Here is a 15,347-nt window from a genome sequence, read left to right as displayed (position 1 = left end):
AAGGTAACGAATAGCGCCGTTCCTAAATATAATAAAATATTACTCCCGCCGTTCCTAAATATAGGCCTTTTAAGAGATTTCAATATGAACTACACACAGAGCAAAATTAGTGAATCTACACTGTAAATAAATGTGTATACATCCGTATCTAGTTCATATTGAGATCACTAAAAGGATTTATATTTAGAAACGGAGGGTGTACAAAAGGCTAAGAATATGAAGTAGCAAAATATTAGGGAAAAATGGAAGAAATATAAATAGAAATATATTAGGAAAAAGGGATAAAAATGTAAATAGCAAAATATTAGGGAAAAAAGACTGACATATTAGAACAAAAGCGGCAAAAAAATATAAAGCAGCCAAATATTAGCTAAAAAAACCGACATCACACTGTACTTCTGTCCCCCCCCCTCCCCAAATAGCAAAATATTAGAAAAAAAGGCTGACACATTAGAACAAAGAGAAAAAATTTGTAATAGCAAGAAAAAAAATACAGACATCACACCGTACTTCTAACCCCCAACACACAGCGAGGGTGACCAAGGGTAACAAGCCGACAGGACAGGCCCGGCCAGAAGAAGTACGTAGTGAAAGCTCTTTACCTCGGCAGAGCCAATGAATGAGCTTTGCGTCCTCGGCACAGCAAAATATTAGGAAAGAAGAAAGAATATATATATACTCCCTCCATTCATAAATATAGGGTTTTTTTTCCAGATGATTGAAAACCCCCGTCCCCTCGCGACCGCGTTGCCCCCGCGGGCGACCGGCCGCCATCGCCTGCTCCCTCCTCCAGCCCCCACCTCTCCCCTTCCTCCTGCCGCCGTCACTGGCGCCCGTGGCCGCCCTGGCCCCGGGTCGCTGGTGGCGGCGCCCCCCTGACCTTCCCCTCCCGATGGCTCTCCGGCGCGGGGCGGAGTTGCACCGGGGGGGTGCTCCTAGGCGGCGATGGTCCGGGTGGCGGCGGGGTTACCCGGTGCGGCGCGGGCGGGCGGCTGGACGGCGGCGTCGTTGTTGGTGGCGGGTGGCACCGCGACGGGTCCTGGCGGCGGCGCTCGGCCCAGATCTGGGCCTGGGCGGGCCAGCGGCGGGGCGGGTCCGTGAAGAGACTTCTGGGAGGCGGGGGACCAGCGTTGAGCGGCGGGGTGTTGGCGGAGCCGGCGCCAGCCTGCTGCAGCATGACCGGCGGGGCTTAGCGGGCCCGTTTCGGGCCTGGCCGGGCCAGGGATGACTTGGTTTGCCCTGCTGCCATGTCCGGACGGCAACCACAACTATGCCGGAGGCTCGGGCCTCTCGCACGACGGCGGAGGAGGTGGTTCCCTCCCGCTCGGCCTTGGTGCTGCAGCTCCCGTCGCTTGGCTCTTCTCTCCGATCTTCTTGGCCTCGTGTTGGTGCTCGTAGTGAGACAGCGTGGGTGGCGGCGCAACCGCGATGGCGCATGGTGTTGGGCGGTGGTTTGGCTGGTCGGTTCCGGTTGGGTGGTGGGGTTGGAGTGCGGGAGAAATCTTTGTCGGTTCGTCCGGCTCCGATGCGGTGACACCGACGGGTGCCACCATTCCTGCTTGGAGGGTGTCGGTGGTAGCCATCCTTCACTTCCCTCCGCGTACCAGGGGAAACCCTAGGACTCGTCCGAGCAACAGCATTGTCGGTGTCGCATTCCTTCTTGAAGGTGTCGCTTGGTACGCGGCAGGTCGGAGCCTCGGGCTGTGGTGGTTTGTCTTCGGAGGGCGCAGCGGTGGTGGTTCATCTGCGCTTTGTCAAGCTGCCGTTGTTGGCATTTGTTTCTTCTTTTTCTTTTGGGCTTGATGTGCTGCTCGCCCCAACAATGCTATGTGTATGGTGTTCGTTGCTTTGGAATACAAAGCGGGGGAAACCCTTTTTTGGTAATATAAGGTTTTTAAGAGATCTCAATATGGACTACACACGGAGCAAAATGAATAAATCTACACTCTAAATAAGTCTGTATACATCCGTATGTAGTTTATATTGAGATCTCTAAAATGACTTATATTTAGAAATGGATGAAGTAAAAAAATACTAAGAATATGATATAGCAAAATATTGGGGAAGAACCAAAAAAATAAATAGCAATATATTAGGAAAAAAGAAAAAAACATAAATAGCAAAATATTAGAAAAAAGACTGACATATTAGAACAAAAGAGAAAAAAAATGAAGTAGCAAAATATTTGGAAAAAACGACCAACAACAAATAACAAAATATTAGAGAGAAAAAAAGACTGACATCACACCGTACTTCTAACCCCCAACACACAGCGAGGGTGACAAGCCAAAAGGCTAAGAATATGAAGTAGCAAAATATTAGAGAAAAATGGAAGAAATATAAATAGAAGTATATAAGGAAAAAGGGATGAAAATATAAATAGCATAATATTAGGAAAAAAAGACTGGCATATTAGAACAAAAGTGGCAAAAAAATATGAAGCAACCAAATATTAGCTAAAAAAGACCGACATCACACCGTACTTGTAACCCCTCAAATATATAAATAGCAAGATATTAGAAAAAGAAAGACCCAACACATTAGAACAAGAGAGGGAAAAAAATCAAAATAGCAAAATATTAGAAAAAAAAGACTGACATCACACCGTACTTCTAGCCCCCAACACACAGCGAGGGTGACCAAGGGTAACAAGCCGACAAGACAGGCCCGGCCAGAAGTACGTAGCGAAAGCTCTTTGCCTCGGCAGAGCCAATGAATGAGCTTTGCGTCCTCGGCGATGGAGTGCTCAGCACCGGGCTATTTAACTCGCGTGGTTCCTTCTTAGCCGAGCAGTGTGGTACTAAACATAGGAACAGAGCGGCGCTGCAGTTAGTTTATTCCTAAACTGGGCCGTCATCTTCGGCCCACCAGACCGGCAGGGCGGCCCTAAAAAGAAAAAGCGCTTCGCTGAGGCGTCTCGAAGCCACGACAGGAGGTAGCACGCCGTCGCCGGAGGAACAGGATCCCAAGATATAGTACACGCAGCTGTTGGACACGGACTGAAACCGAACTCACTCACGAACACACCCAAGCAGAATCAAGGCTATGTGAACACCTAACACCAAGGATTAGAGCACTCAACACCAGTCATGATTTCTCGCCCCGTCCTGACAATTCTCATGATTTCTTGTAGGGTCGATTGTTAGTACAGTACAGTACAGCTACGCACACTTCAATTACTCGGCCGTCTGTTTGCTAGGTTCATTGCATCCTCATCATGTAAGAGCCTCCCCAGCCGCGTCCCAATAGGCCCCGCCAGGTCATCTTTTAACGCCGGCATCCAAAAAAATGATCCAGTCGCGTCCACAGAAACCCGTTTGTCGTCAGTTTGGTCCGAAACGGGCGCCGGCGGACCCAGGCCGAATCCGGCGCGCCCGGAAAACTGATTTTGGCGTGAATGGGAATGGGTCCGCCGAGTCAGCGACACGCCGCTTCGTCGTCCTCATTGCCTCGGTTCCCGCAGGAATCAATGCCAAGGCTGCCGCGCTGCCACGCCGGCCAGTCTCCATTGTTGCCTCACAGGCGGTGCAGTGAAGGCACCGCGACGCGCGTCCCGCCTGCTCCAGCCGCGCATCACCCGGCATGCAGACTCTCACCGCCCCGCTTCGGCTATAAAAGCCGACCTCCCCGCCGATGAACGCCACAGTCGCCACAACTCGCCTTCTCTCTCGTCTCGTCTCACCACAGAATCCACTCTTCCCCCTCTTCCCCCGCCGACGAGCAATGGCTGAGCGGTACCCCGGCGACGCCGCGGCGGCGAACAGCTTCGGCAGCCGCCATCTCCATGAGGACGAGGCGCGCCTACTCTACGAGGCCGACTATCCGGCACCCCCAAACATGTGGGTGTCGGGCTGTGGAAGTTGAGCGCCGACGCGCCCCGATAACCCCTGTGTCCATTGGGGCTGAACGGCGGGCCGAAACCGCCCGCATCCGTTCGTCGCGGTCGGAGGAGCAGTGGAACGAGCTGAGGTATGCCGCCGACAGCCACACGCTGTGGACGATGCACTTCGACCGCCGCCGCGAAGACCAGATCGCCTCCGCCAACGGCACCATCCCCCCGCAACACGCATCGAGACCGGCAACACGCTGCGCCTCGAGTACCCGGCGCCCCCCTCCTTCTCTCGCCCTCGTGGCAGCTCCTAGACGCCGCAGCGAATGGAGGCAGCAACCTCCTCGTCGTCGGGCTCCGGTTCGCTCTCGTCCGGGTAGCCGGTGCTCCGCCCCGTCAAGCCGGAGCCGCAGGAGACGCCGCTTGGGTGCCGCACCCGCAGCGGCGCCCTCGTCATCAACGAGGGTGACCGCCCCTCCCCGCGTTCCCTCCGCCTAGTCCGGCCGAAGACCGAGCCGGGGTTGCTCCTCGTCAAGAAGGCGCACGCGGAGATGACCGCCGCCGACGAGACCGCCCTCAAGTGGGCGAAGGCGGATTATGTCCGCAAGCAGGTGGCGCGCCAGCGCCGGGCCCATGAGGAGATCAAGGTCCGGCGTCGCGGACGTGAGGAGGGCGTCGTCGTTGTCCTCGACAGTGACGAGAAGGACGTGCCTGGGCCGTCCAACCCCCCTGCGCTTCGGCGGCTCTGGTCAGGGGGGCAGCAGGGACACCGGCGGCTCCGGTGGGACGCAGGGCGGTGACAATGACGACGACAAGGACGGCGACGACTACACCCAGTTCTACAGGATCCTCGGCATGTAGAAGGCAGGCGGCGGCCGCGGCGTAGTAGGGCTAGGCGTAGTTTGTTTGTTTTCTGTTTTTTGTACAAATTTGAATGAAAAATCGCCGAGTTTCCCCTGAGTTGGGGCGCCCTGGGGGCGACGTGGGGGCGACGACTGGGAACGCAATCGCCCCCACGCCGAATGTAAGCGCCGGTTCGGCCCTAGACGACGCTTTTTGGGCGTCCTGGGGGCCGAACGGCTGGAGATGCTCTAAGCATATGTGTGGCCACAACCATCCTCGTCCGCCTCCACGTTGTTTTTTCTTCCATTTCTCCACAAGCAGGCTAGCAAGCACATTATTTGCTCCCACCACTATTGTCTTCCTCAACCTGCGCTCCTCTGTGTTCTTGCGAGCCCTCACCTTCGCGTTCCAAGGGTGGAGCTCGTGGCCACCATGGTGGTCGGGCCACTGTTGTCCATCGTGAAGGACAAGGTGTCCAACAGCCTCCTCGCTCAGTACAAGGTGATGAAAGGCACGGAGGAGCAACATGAGATCCTGATGCACAACTGCCTGCAATCCTGGACATCATCGCCGACGCCGAGCAAGTGGCTTCCCATAGAGAAGGGACGGCTGCCTGGCTCCAGGCCATCAAGAAGGTGGCTTACCAGGCCAATGAAGTCTTCAATGAGTTCAAGTACGAGGCGCTTCGTCGCAAGGCCAAAAAGGAGGGACACTACAAGGAGCTTGGCTTTGATGTGGTAAAACTCTTTCCCACCCACATCCGTTTTATGTTCCGTAACAGGATGGGAAGAAAGCTCCGCAAGATTGTGCAGGACATCGAGGTCCTTGTGACCGAAATGAACGCCTTTGGCTTTAAGTATCAGCAACAGCCGCCGGTATCCAGTCATTTGCGGCGGACGGATCATGCTAGCACTGACCCAGAGGAAATCAAGAAAATCATCATCGAATCTAGAGCCAACGATCAGAAGAAATTTTTTGATATAGTTGGGCAAGCTAACAATGCAGATCTCACGGTTGTTCCCATCGTTGGAATGGGCGGTCAGGGCAAGACCACGTTAGCACAACTCGTGTACAATGACCCAAAAATTCAGAAGTATTTCGATTTGCTTCTATGGGTGTGTGTCTCTGACTGCTTTGATGTGGATTCTCTGGCAAAAAGTATAGTTGAAGAAGCTCCTAAGAAGAAGAGTGATAGGAAAGAAGCAGATGCTTCCATGAAAAAGAAAACACCACTGGATATCCTTCAGAATGTGGTGAGTGGGCAACGGTACCTCCTTGTATTGGATGATGTCTGGGCACGACAGGTTCAGATTTGGACACAGCTCAAGGCCCGTCTTGAATATGGTGGCATGGGTAGTGTGGTCTTGACAACTACTCGTGACGAACGAGTGGCTGGAATAATGCACACTATTGAACCTTACAATCTCAAAGCTTTGGATGATAAATTCATAAAGAAAATCATCGAGACAACAGCATTCAGTCGTTTCAAGAAGGCAGAGAAAAGGCCCACCGAGTTGGTAGATATGGTTGATGAGATTGTGAAGAGATGTGTTGGTTCTCCTTTTAGCTGCAACAGCACTAGGCTCTGTACTGTGCACCAAGACCAGTAAGGAAGAATGGGAGGCTATATCAATCAGAAGCAGCATTTGCACCGAGGAGACAGGAATCTTATCAATACTCAAGCTCAGTTACAATGACTTGCCATCGCATATGAAGCAATGCTTTGCTTTTTGTGCTGTATTTCCAAAAGATTACGAGATTGATGTGGACAAGCTGATCCAACTATGGATTGCACATGGTTTCATACAGGAAAAGCAAGTTTGTCTTGAAACCATTGGCAAACAAATTTTCAGTGAGCTGGCCTCAAGGTCATTCTTTCAAGATGTGAAACAAGTCCAAGCCACATCCATAGAAATTAGATTCACCAAGGCATATTATTCCAGAACTACTTGTAAAATCCATGACCTTATGCATGATGTTGCACTATCTATAATGGAAAAGGAATGTGCCCATGTAACTGAGGAACCTAGTCAGGGTGAGTGGCTTCCAAACACTGCTCGTCATCTATTTTTGTCATGCAAGGAACCAGGAAGAAAATTGAACGTTTCTCTCCAGAAAAGCTCTCCAGCTATCCAAACTCTTCTGTGTGATGGTCTTTTGCAATGTTTGTTGCAGCATTCATCAAAATACAGTTCTTTGCAAGCATTACAGCTCAATGTATATATAAGATCATTTCCGCTGAAACCAAAGCATCTACATCATCTGAGATACCTAGATCTCTCAAGAAGTTTTATCAAAGAGCTTCCTGAAGATATGAGCATTCTCTACAACCTTCAAACACTGAACCTCTCTGGCTGCAGTGCTCTTCTTGAACTTCCAAGACAAATGAAGTATATGACTGCCCTCCGTCACCTTTACACTCATGGTTGTGTACAGTTGAAGAGCATGCCTAGAGACATCAGAAACCTCACATCCCTATGCACACTTACATGTTTTGTAGCAGGTAGTGGCTCCAATTGCAGTAATGTGGGAGAGCTCTGTCCTTTAAACCTTGGCGGTCTATTAGCGCTATATTATCTAGCAAAAGTGACAGAAGAAGATGCAGAAGCGGCAAACCTCGTGAATAGGCAGGACCTAAGAGAATTGACTCTAGGATGGACCCGTGGACAATATCATTATAAGGAAACTAGTTGTGCGGATGATGCAAGAGTCCTGGCCAAACTCAAACCTCATGATGGGCTGCATGCTATAAGCATATTGTCCTATGGAGGAACAACCTTTCCAACATGGATGACTATGTTGCAAAATTTGAAGGAGCTCACGCTGGAAAATCTTGACTGTTTGGAGAGATGGGGGGAAATAGATAATGATGAGATGCATAGTGAAAACATAATAATCTTTCCTCGGCTTGAGAAGTTACGTATTATTGGCTGTACAAAGTTGACAGCATTGCCAGGACGCCCGTCCTTCCCTGAGCTCCAGAACGCTTGTATCAGATATTGTCCAGATTTGAGAATCACAGCTGAATCACCAAAGCTCAGTGTATTAAACATGGACGGAAGTGAGGTAAAGTTGTTCCGGTGGTTATCTAGACATATGACTTCATTGACCAATCTGGAACTGGAGAGCACTGCGTACAGAGCCACCCCGGAGGCTAAGTATGGATTGAGGGAAGTGTTGGATGTCAAGGAAAAATTGAATGATGATGATATACCCCTGACAGTTTTGGTGTTAAAGAGCTTAAAATCAAGTATAACAGAGCTATGTGCATGTTTTGTACACCTTCAAGATTTGTCAATTAATTTCTGTGATGCACTCATCCACTGGCCAGAAAGAGAGTTCCAAGGATTAGTATCCTTGAGGAAGCTTCAGATTAGCTTCTGCAATAATCTGATTGGATATGCACCAGATTCTGCCGAGCCATCAACATCATCAGAAACGAGTCAACTCCTGCCAAGTCTAGAGTCTCTGGTGATAAAGGCATGCCACAAGTTGGTTGAGGTCTTCAACATACCTCCATCTCTCAGGAGAATGAAAGTTGAACATTGTGAAATGGTTGAGTCCCCATTCGGCAGGAGGCTGCAGCAAGGACAGTCAGCATTGTCCATTCATCAACAGTCATCCAGTATGCCTGAGGTGTCATCATCATCGCCCGGAGCAGTGCCAGAGCATTTAGAAGAACTAACACTAATTATGTGTTATGGCTTAACAGGGGTCCTCCATCTCCATCCGTCCCTCAAGGAGCTAGTAATTCGTCGCTGCGGTGGGTTGACATCTCTGGAATCGCGCTCGGGAGAGCTCCCATCGCTGAAGCACCTCAGTCTTTCTGAATGCCTTACGCTGTCATCCCTACCGGATGAGCCAGTATCATACTTACTTCTCGAATATCTTGGCATTAGCTACTGCCCTGATCTGAAGACGCTCCCTGCAAGCCTGCAAAAACTGTTGGGCAAAATTGACAGGGAATATGTAGATGCTCATCACTATGGAAGTAAGCGTGCATTATACAATTACTTCCTCTATTACTTACTAGTGAGTACTTAATGCACTATCTAGATAATGGTAATATCATCACTAGTAGGACAACAGAAAACTGGTTGTTTCTTCAACCTAAATTCGTCATTTCTTAATTTATTGATGCCCCTTTAAGTGTAAGTTTTTACATGATTAATCTGTGCAGATAAGCCTATACTGCTGAAACCGAAGACATGGAAATATGCCATCCGCAGAGATTAGAGAGCTATGAGCAGAATCACAAGAATACCAATACCAGTAGGGAAGTTGTCATGCAGGTTGTGATCTAGAAGTATGCCTATCACTGCTGGAACTCTTTAGCTGTTCTTTTTTTAGCAAAAATAAACTTAAAATCTGATACCTTTTTGCAGAACTGTTCCAACACATGGTGTTGCAAGCCTCGGAAGGATCCTGAAAGCGCCCCTATAATACTATTTGGCTATCATTCCGTTCCCAGAAAGAGATCTTGTTTGGATAATCTCTGTTTACCTGGAGTTGTATTTATATTTTCCACCTCTGTTTACCTAGGGCTATATGTATCATCGTATTTCTTTCCGAGAAAAAGTTTTGTAAAAAAATCTGTTGCAGTTTCCCTGTTTTATTTATGGACTTGTATAATATAGAGTACCAAGATTTACAGTCAATATTCTGTTTACCATGTACTATAACACTGACCATCATATATGGTATCTGAAGCTGTCGCTTTGCCCTCATAACTTTGCACTAGAAATATTGTTCACTAGTGATGTTTGGAATTTTGGTTTTGCCGTTGCGACCCACTTCATATTTTTAGTACTATAAATTGGATTGCACAAGGGGTCGAGCCTTGTAGTGATGAAACACTCTGTGGCAACTTCTTGAGTCGTCACAATTTCCACCTGAATCTCTTTAGGCGTGAACTGGGCAAGGCTGAACCTGGTCTCTTTTTGTTCCTCCACCCTGCTGCTGCACCCTCATTTCTCCCTCTTCTCGATGCACCGGGTCGGTCAACCCAATTGTGTAGAGTTTCAGTACAATCCTAGAACATAGCATTGAACCAGCTGAACCATTTTTTATTTTTTATTTTTATGGCCAACAATACTGTTCTGAACTGATTTCACCCTTCTTTGTGCCTACCAGACCAAAGCAATGTGTGTCTAACTTGTGGGGACATGTGTTATCATGACCATCGGAGCCATTAAAGGATTGGAATAAGGTTTTCTTACATGAAAATGCTTTCAACTCCAGACAAATTCGATCATATTAATTTGACTAGCGGGTCAAGTAGTTGGTGTTAAGTCATTCTAGGTTTTTTCTTTTTTGTTGAGAAATTGACTTCTCTTGAGGAAAGGTTCGAAATTGGACCCCAGTTGGATATATTCTGGGGTTGCCTCTCCGGTGCCACTTTTATACTTACATTGGTTTTCAACCTTTTCATCTATGTGTGGCTTAAAGTTTTTTATTAGATCAACATGAAAAATATGATATCGACGCAATTAAGGTCATCTAACTCCTTTTTTGAGGGGGACGTAAGTTTTTTTTTTGAGACAAGAGGGGGACGTAAGTTTTTTTTTTGAGACAAGAGGAGGAGATGAGGCAGAGGACAGGGGAGGGAGGGAGGTAGCCTCTTCAAGGCCAGCTCACATCGGGGGAGGAAGATGACGGCGCCCAGCTGCCGTCGTCGTCCGGCGCCACCGTCCCCGTTCCTCTCCGCTTCTCCAGCAACCGTCCGGAGAGTGGGCACGCCAAAGACTGCGAGTGGTGGAGCAACCACGGGTGGGACGGGGGAGCGGCAGGAGCTGCCGGCGGCTCAGATTCAGGTAAGAACACTGAACCCAAGAATATTCTAGCAGCGGGCTACTGCATTTTTAGGTGACTTTCTGTTGAGTATTTTACCTCCACTGCATTTTCTACCGCATCACAGTGATGACAGATGGCAACATTTATCTAGATATAATATTAAGACACGGTTGTATATATATCCATGTTTTCCCCCATATCTCATGCTTCTGAAACCAAAAACCATGCAATTGCAGCACTTGTCTGGATTTACGTATTCGTATCTGTGTTTCGGGCACTGTTTATTGGTCCTATGTATTCCTTTAGTTACTTCTTCATGAATTCGTGTGCATGCTTGTAAAAGAAAGTTAATGTATACTCCCTCCGTTCCAAAATAGATGACTCAACTTTGTACTATTTGGAACGGAGGGAGTAGCTTTCAAAGTGTGAATTTAGTCAAGCAAACAGAGTGTTGAGTCTGTGAACAGGCCCAAACTTTAATTTATTACTGCTGCCCGTAAAAAACAACAGATAGCGCTGGGCTTTCAGTTGTTCAGCGGTGCTGGGCTTCCTAGGGTGCCTAGGGAATTCAGATAGCACTGCCTCATAAATCCCCCCAGTGAGCGCCGGCGGGATCCTCAAGCCAAGCCGAACCGGAGGAGGAGGGGGCCATAGCGCTGCCCTCGCTCCTCTTTGCTTCTCCAGCATCCTCAAGACAAACGCATTCCAACATGTACGTCTCCGCTTCGAAATTCAAAGTAGATATTTGCTAGCATTATTTGCCTCCATTTTCATTACAAGCAAGGAAGCAAGCACATGACTGTTAGGCTGCTTGTTCACCTTTATGTGCTTCACTGTGTTCTCTGCGTGCCAATGGCATAGTGGACGCCAATTGTAAAAGACTCGCTTTCTTCGCCTCTGGCATTAGCATTGGCAACAAACATAGTAAAAAGTAATTATCCTGTAGGCAGCCAGCTAGCCTCGTTAGCATAAATATATTACTGACATGGTCCCTTTCATAATAGTATTGCGTATTACTAGAAGCTATCACAGCATCACGTTCCTGCACACTAATCTGTGTGATGCAGCCTGGCTACTAACATTTGTCTAGATAGCGCAGCAACAATGCGCTCACACTTGCAAATAGATGTAGCCCTGACCGATGACCGTTGTTGAAGGCGCTGCCATTGGGCGCCAAGAAAACAATTTTCCTGAAAAGATGCTACTCAGAAGCAGTGATGTTTTATTAAGTACGAGTATCTAGAACACTACAACTGTCATTTGTATATTGTGCTAGTGAGGAAACCAAGCACATCCACATGTAATACCTCTTCCTGTGTACAATAGTAGCTAGCATTTGCTTCCATCTTCCTCGCAACCAAGCAAGCGCATCTTGCACAGACCATTTTCTTATCCACTCGCACTGCACTTGACCTTCTCTGTGTTCTTGGTGTTCCGATGGCGGCGGTGGGTGGCCACCATGGTGGTTGGACCACTAGTCAAAATCGTGAAGGACAAGGTGTCCAACTACCTCCTCGACCAGTACAAGGTGATGAAGGGCATGGAGAAGCAACATGAGGTCCTGAAGCGCAAACTTCCTGCCATCCTGGATGTCATCACTGATGCTGAGCAGGCAGCAGCCCACAGGGAAGGGGCAGTGGCCTGGCTCGAGGCCATCAAGAAGGTGGCCTACAAGGCGAATGAAGTCTTCGATGAGTTCAAGTATGAGGCGCTTCGTCGTAAGGCCAAAAAGGAGGGACACTACAAGGAGCTTGGCTTCGATGTGGTAAAACTCTTTCCCACACACAACCGTTTCGTATTCTGTAACAGGATGGGAAGAAAGCTCTGCAAGATTGTGCACGCCATCGACATCCTTGTGACCGAAATGAACGCCTTTGGCTTTAAGTATCAGCAACAACCGCCAGTATCCAGTCAGTTGCGGCGGACGAATCATGCTATGGCTGACCCAGAGGAAATCAAGGAAATCATCAATGAATCCAGAGCCAATGATAAGAGTGAAATTGTTAGTAGACTAGTTGGGCAAGCTAACAATGCAGATCTTACAGTTGTTCCCATCGTTGGAATGGGTGGTCAGGGCAAGACCACGTTAGCACAACTTGTCTACAATGACCCTGCCATTCGGAAGCATTTCGGTTTGCTGCTATGGGTGTGTGCCTCTCACTGCTTTGATGTGGATTCTCTAGCTACAAGTATAGTTAAAGAAGCTCCTGAGAAGATGGATGATGGTAAAGAAGCAGCCACATCCAAGAAGACACCACTGGATGTTCTTCAGAATGTAGTGAGCGGGCAACGGTACCTCCTTGTATTGGATGATGTCTGGGCACGGCAGGTTAAGTTTTGGAGACAGCTCAAGGCCTGCCTTCGACATGGTGGCATTGGTAGTGCGGTCTTGACAACAACTCGTGATGGATACTGCTAAAGCTTATAATCTCATAGGTTTGGAAGATAAATTCATAAAGAAAATCATCGAGACAATAGCATTCAGTCATTTCAAGAAGGCAGAGAAAAGGCCCACCGAGTTGGTGGGTATGGTTGATGATATTGTGCAGAGATGTGTTGGTTCTCCTTTAGCTGCAACAGCACTAGGCTCCGTACTGTGTACCAAGACCAGTAAGGAAGAGTGGGAGACTATATCAAACAGAAGTAACATTTGCACCGAGGAGACAGGAATCTTACCAATACTCAAGCTCAGTTACAATGACTTGCCATCATATATGAAGCAATGCTTTAATTTTTGTGCTGTATTTCCCAAAGATTACGAGATTGATGTGGACAAGCTGATCCAACTATGGATTGCACATGGGTTCATCCAGGAACAACAAGTTCCTCTTGAAACTGTTGGCAAACAGATTTTCCGTGAACTGGTCTCAAGGTCATTCTTCCAGGATGTTAAACAAATCAAAGCCACTGATTATGAAATTAAATACAACAGGTTGTGTTATTCGAGAACTACATGTAAAATCCACGATCTTATACATGATGTTGCACTTTCTATAATGGGGAAAGAATGTGCCTTGGCAAGTGACGAACCAGGCAAGATTGAATCTGTTGTCGCAACCGAGGAAACAAGTCAGAGTGAGTGGCTTCCAAACACTGCTCGTCATTTATTTTTGTCATGCAAGGACCCTGAAGGAAAATTGGATAGTTCTCTAGAGAACAACTCTCCAGCTATCCAAACTCTTCTGTGTGATGATGGTATGGATATTCCATTGAAACATATATCAAAATTTAGCTCTTTGCAAGCACTACAACTACGTTTCAGTTCACTTCCTCTGAAACCAAGGCATCTACATCACTTGAGGTACCTAGATCTTTCAGGAAGTTGGATCAGAGCACTTCCTGGAGATATTAGCATTCTTTACAACCTGCAAACGCTTAACCTCTCTGGCTGTATACGCCTTGAAACACTTCCGAGACAAATGAAGTATATGGCTGCCCTCCGTCACCTTTACACTCATGGTTGCCCAAAGCTGGAGAGCATGCCTAGAGACCTCGGAAAACTCACATCCCTACAGACACTTACATGTTTTGTAGCAGGTAGTGGCTCTAATTGTAGTAACGTTGCAGAGCTCAAGAATTTAAAACTTTGTGGTCAACTAGAGCTAAATCATCTAGAGAACGTAACAGAAAAAGATGCAGAAATAGCAAACCTCATGAAGAAGGAACTAAGAGAACTGACATTAAGATGGACCTTTGGATCGGATAATGTTGTTGAGGAAAAAAGTCACGAGGGTGCTGCAGGAGTGCTCGAGAAACTCAAACCTCGTGATGGGCTGCAGGCTATAAGGATACACTCCTATACAGCCATCACCTCCCCGACATGGATGGCAATGTTGCAAAATATTGTTGAGATCCATCTTGTCAAATGTGAAAAACTGCAATGGTTGTTCAACCGTGACATCGATACATCCTTCACATTTCCCAATCTGAAGAACCTTATGCTAGAAGATCTTTTCTGTTTGGAGAGATGGTGGGAAATAGATAATGGGATGGATAGAGAAGAGACAATGTTTCCCGGCTTGAGAAAATGTATATTACTTGCTGTCAGAAGTTGACAGCATTGCCAAGACATCCGACTTTTCCTAACCTCGAGAATGCTTGTATTGTTGGATGTCCACAGTTGACAACTACAGCTAAATCACCAAAGCTCAGTGTACTGGACATGGAAGGAGGCGAGGTAGAGTTGTTCCTGTGGGTAGCGAGACATATGACTTCATTGACCAATCTAGGACTGACTAGCATTGAACATAGTACAGATACAACCTCGACGGGGGCTGAGAATAGTTTGAGGGAAGTGGTGAACATCAAGGAGAATGGGAATTATCAAGACTTTCCTCTAGAAGTTTTGGTGTTAAGTGACTTTAAGTCAGGTATAAGTGTAACAGAGCTGTGTGCATGCTTTGTACACCTTCAAGATTTGTCAATTGCGAGGTGCCATACGCTCATCCACTGGCCAGAAAAATTGTTCGAAGGATTGGTATTCTTGAGGAAGCTTTGGATTGAGGAATGCAATAATCTGACTGGATATGCACAATCTTCTGCTGAGCAATCAACATCATCAGAAACCAGTCAACTCCTGCCACGTCTAGAGACTCTGACTATACGGAGTTGTAGAAACTTGGTTGAGCTCTTCAACGCCCCTGCATCTCTCAGGACAATTTACATTTATAATTGCAGTAAGCTCGATTCCACATCCGGCAGGAAGCAGCAACAGGGACAGTCAGTATCATCGACTCATCAAGGGTCATCCAGTATAGAAGAATTATCATTGTACAGCTGTCATGGCTTAACAGGGGTCCTCTATATTCCCCTGTCCCTCAAGAGACTAGACATTGTTAACTGTGGTCGGTTGGCATCTCTGGAAACCCGCTCTCCCGAGCTC

General features: G+C 47.6%; 2 pseudogenes; both read left to right on the top strand.

The window, feature by feature from the left end:
- The first annotated feature begins 5,098 nt into the window (after nt 1–5,098).
- On the top strand, nt 5,099–8,908 carry LOC125526916 (annotated as a pseudogene).
- Nucleotides 8,909–10,323: 1,415 nt separating this feature from the next.
- Nucleotides 10,324–15,344, top strand: LOC125526914 (annotated as a pseudogene).
- Nucleotides 15,345–15,347: the final 3 nt, after the last annotated feature.

This window comes from Triticum urartu, unplaced genomic scaffold (genome assembly GCF_003073215.2).
Source record: "Triticum urartu cultivar G1812 unplaced genomic scaffold, Tu2.1 TuUngrouped_contig_231, whole genome shotgun sequence".
NCBI classification, from domain to species: Eukaryota; Viridiplantae; Streptophyta; class Magnoliopsida; order Poales; family Poaceae; genus Triticum; species Triticum urartu.
The sequence above is the reverse complement of the archived record's forward strand: the minus strand, read 5'-3'. Positions and strand labels throughout refer to the sequence as shown.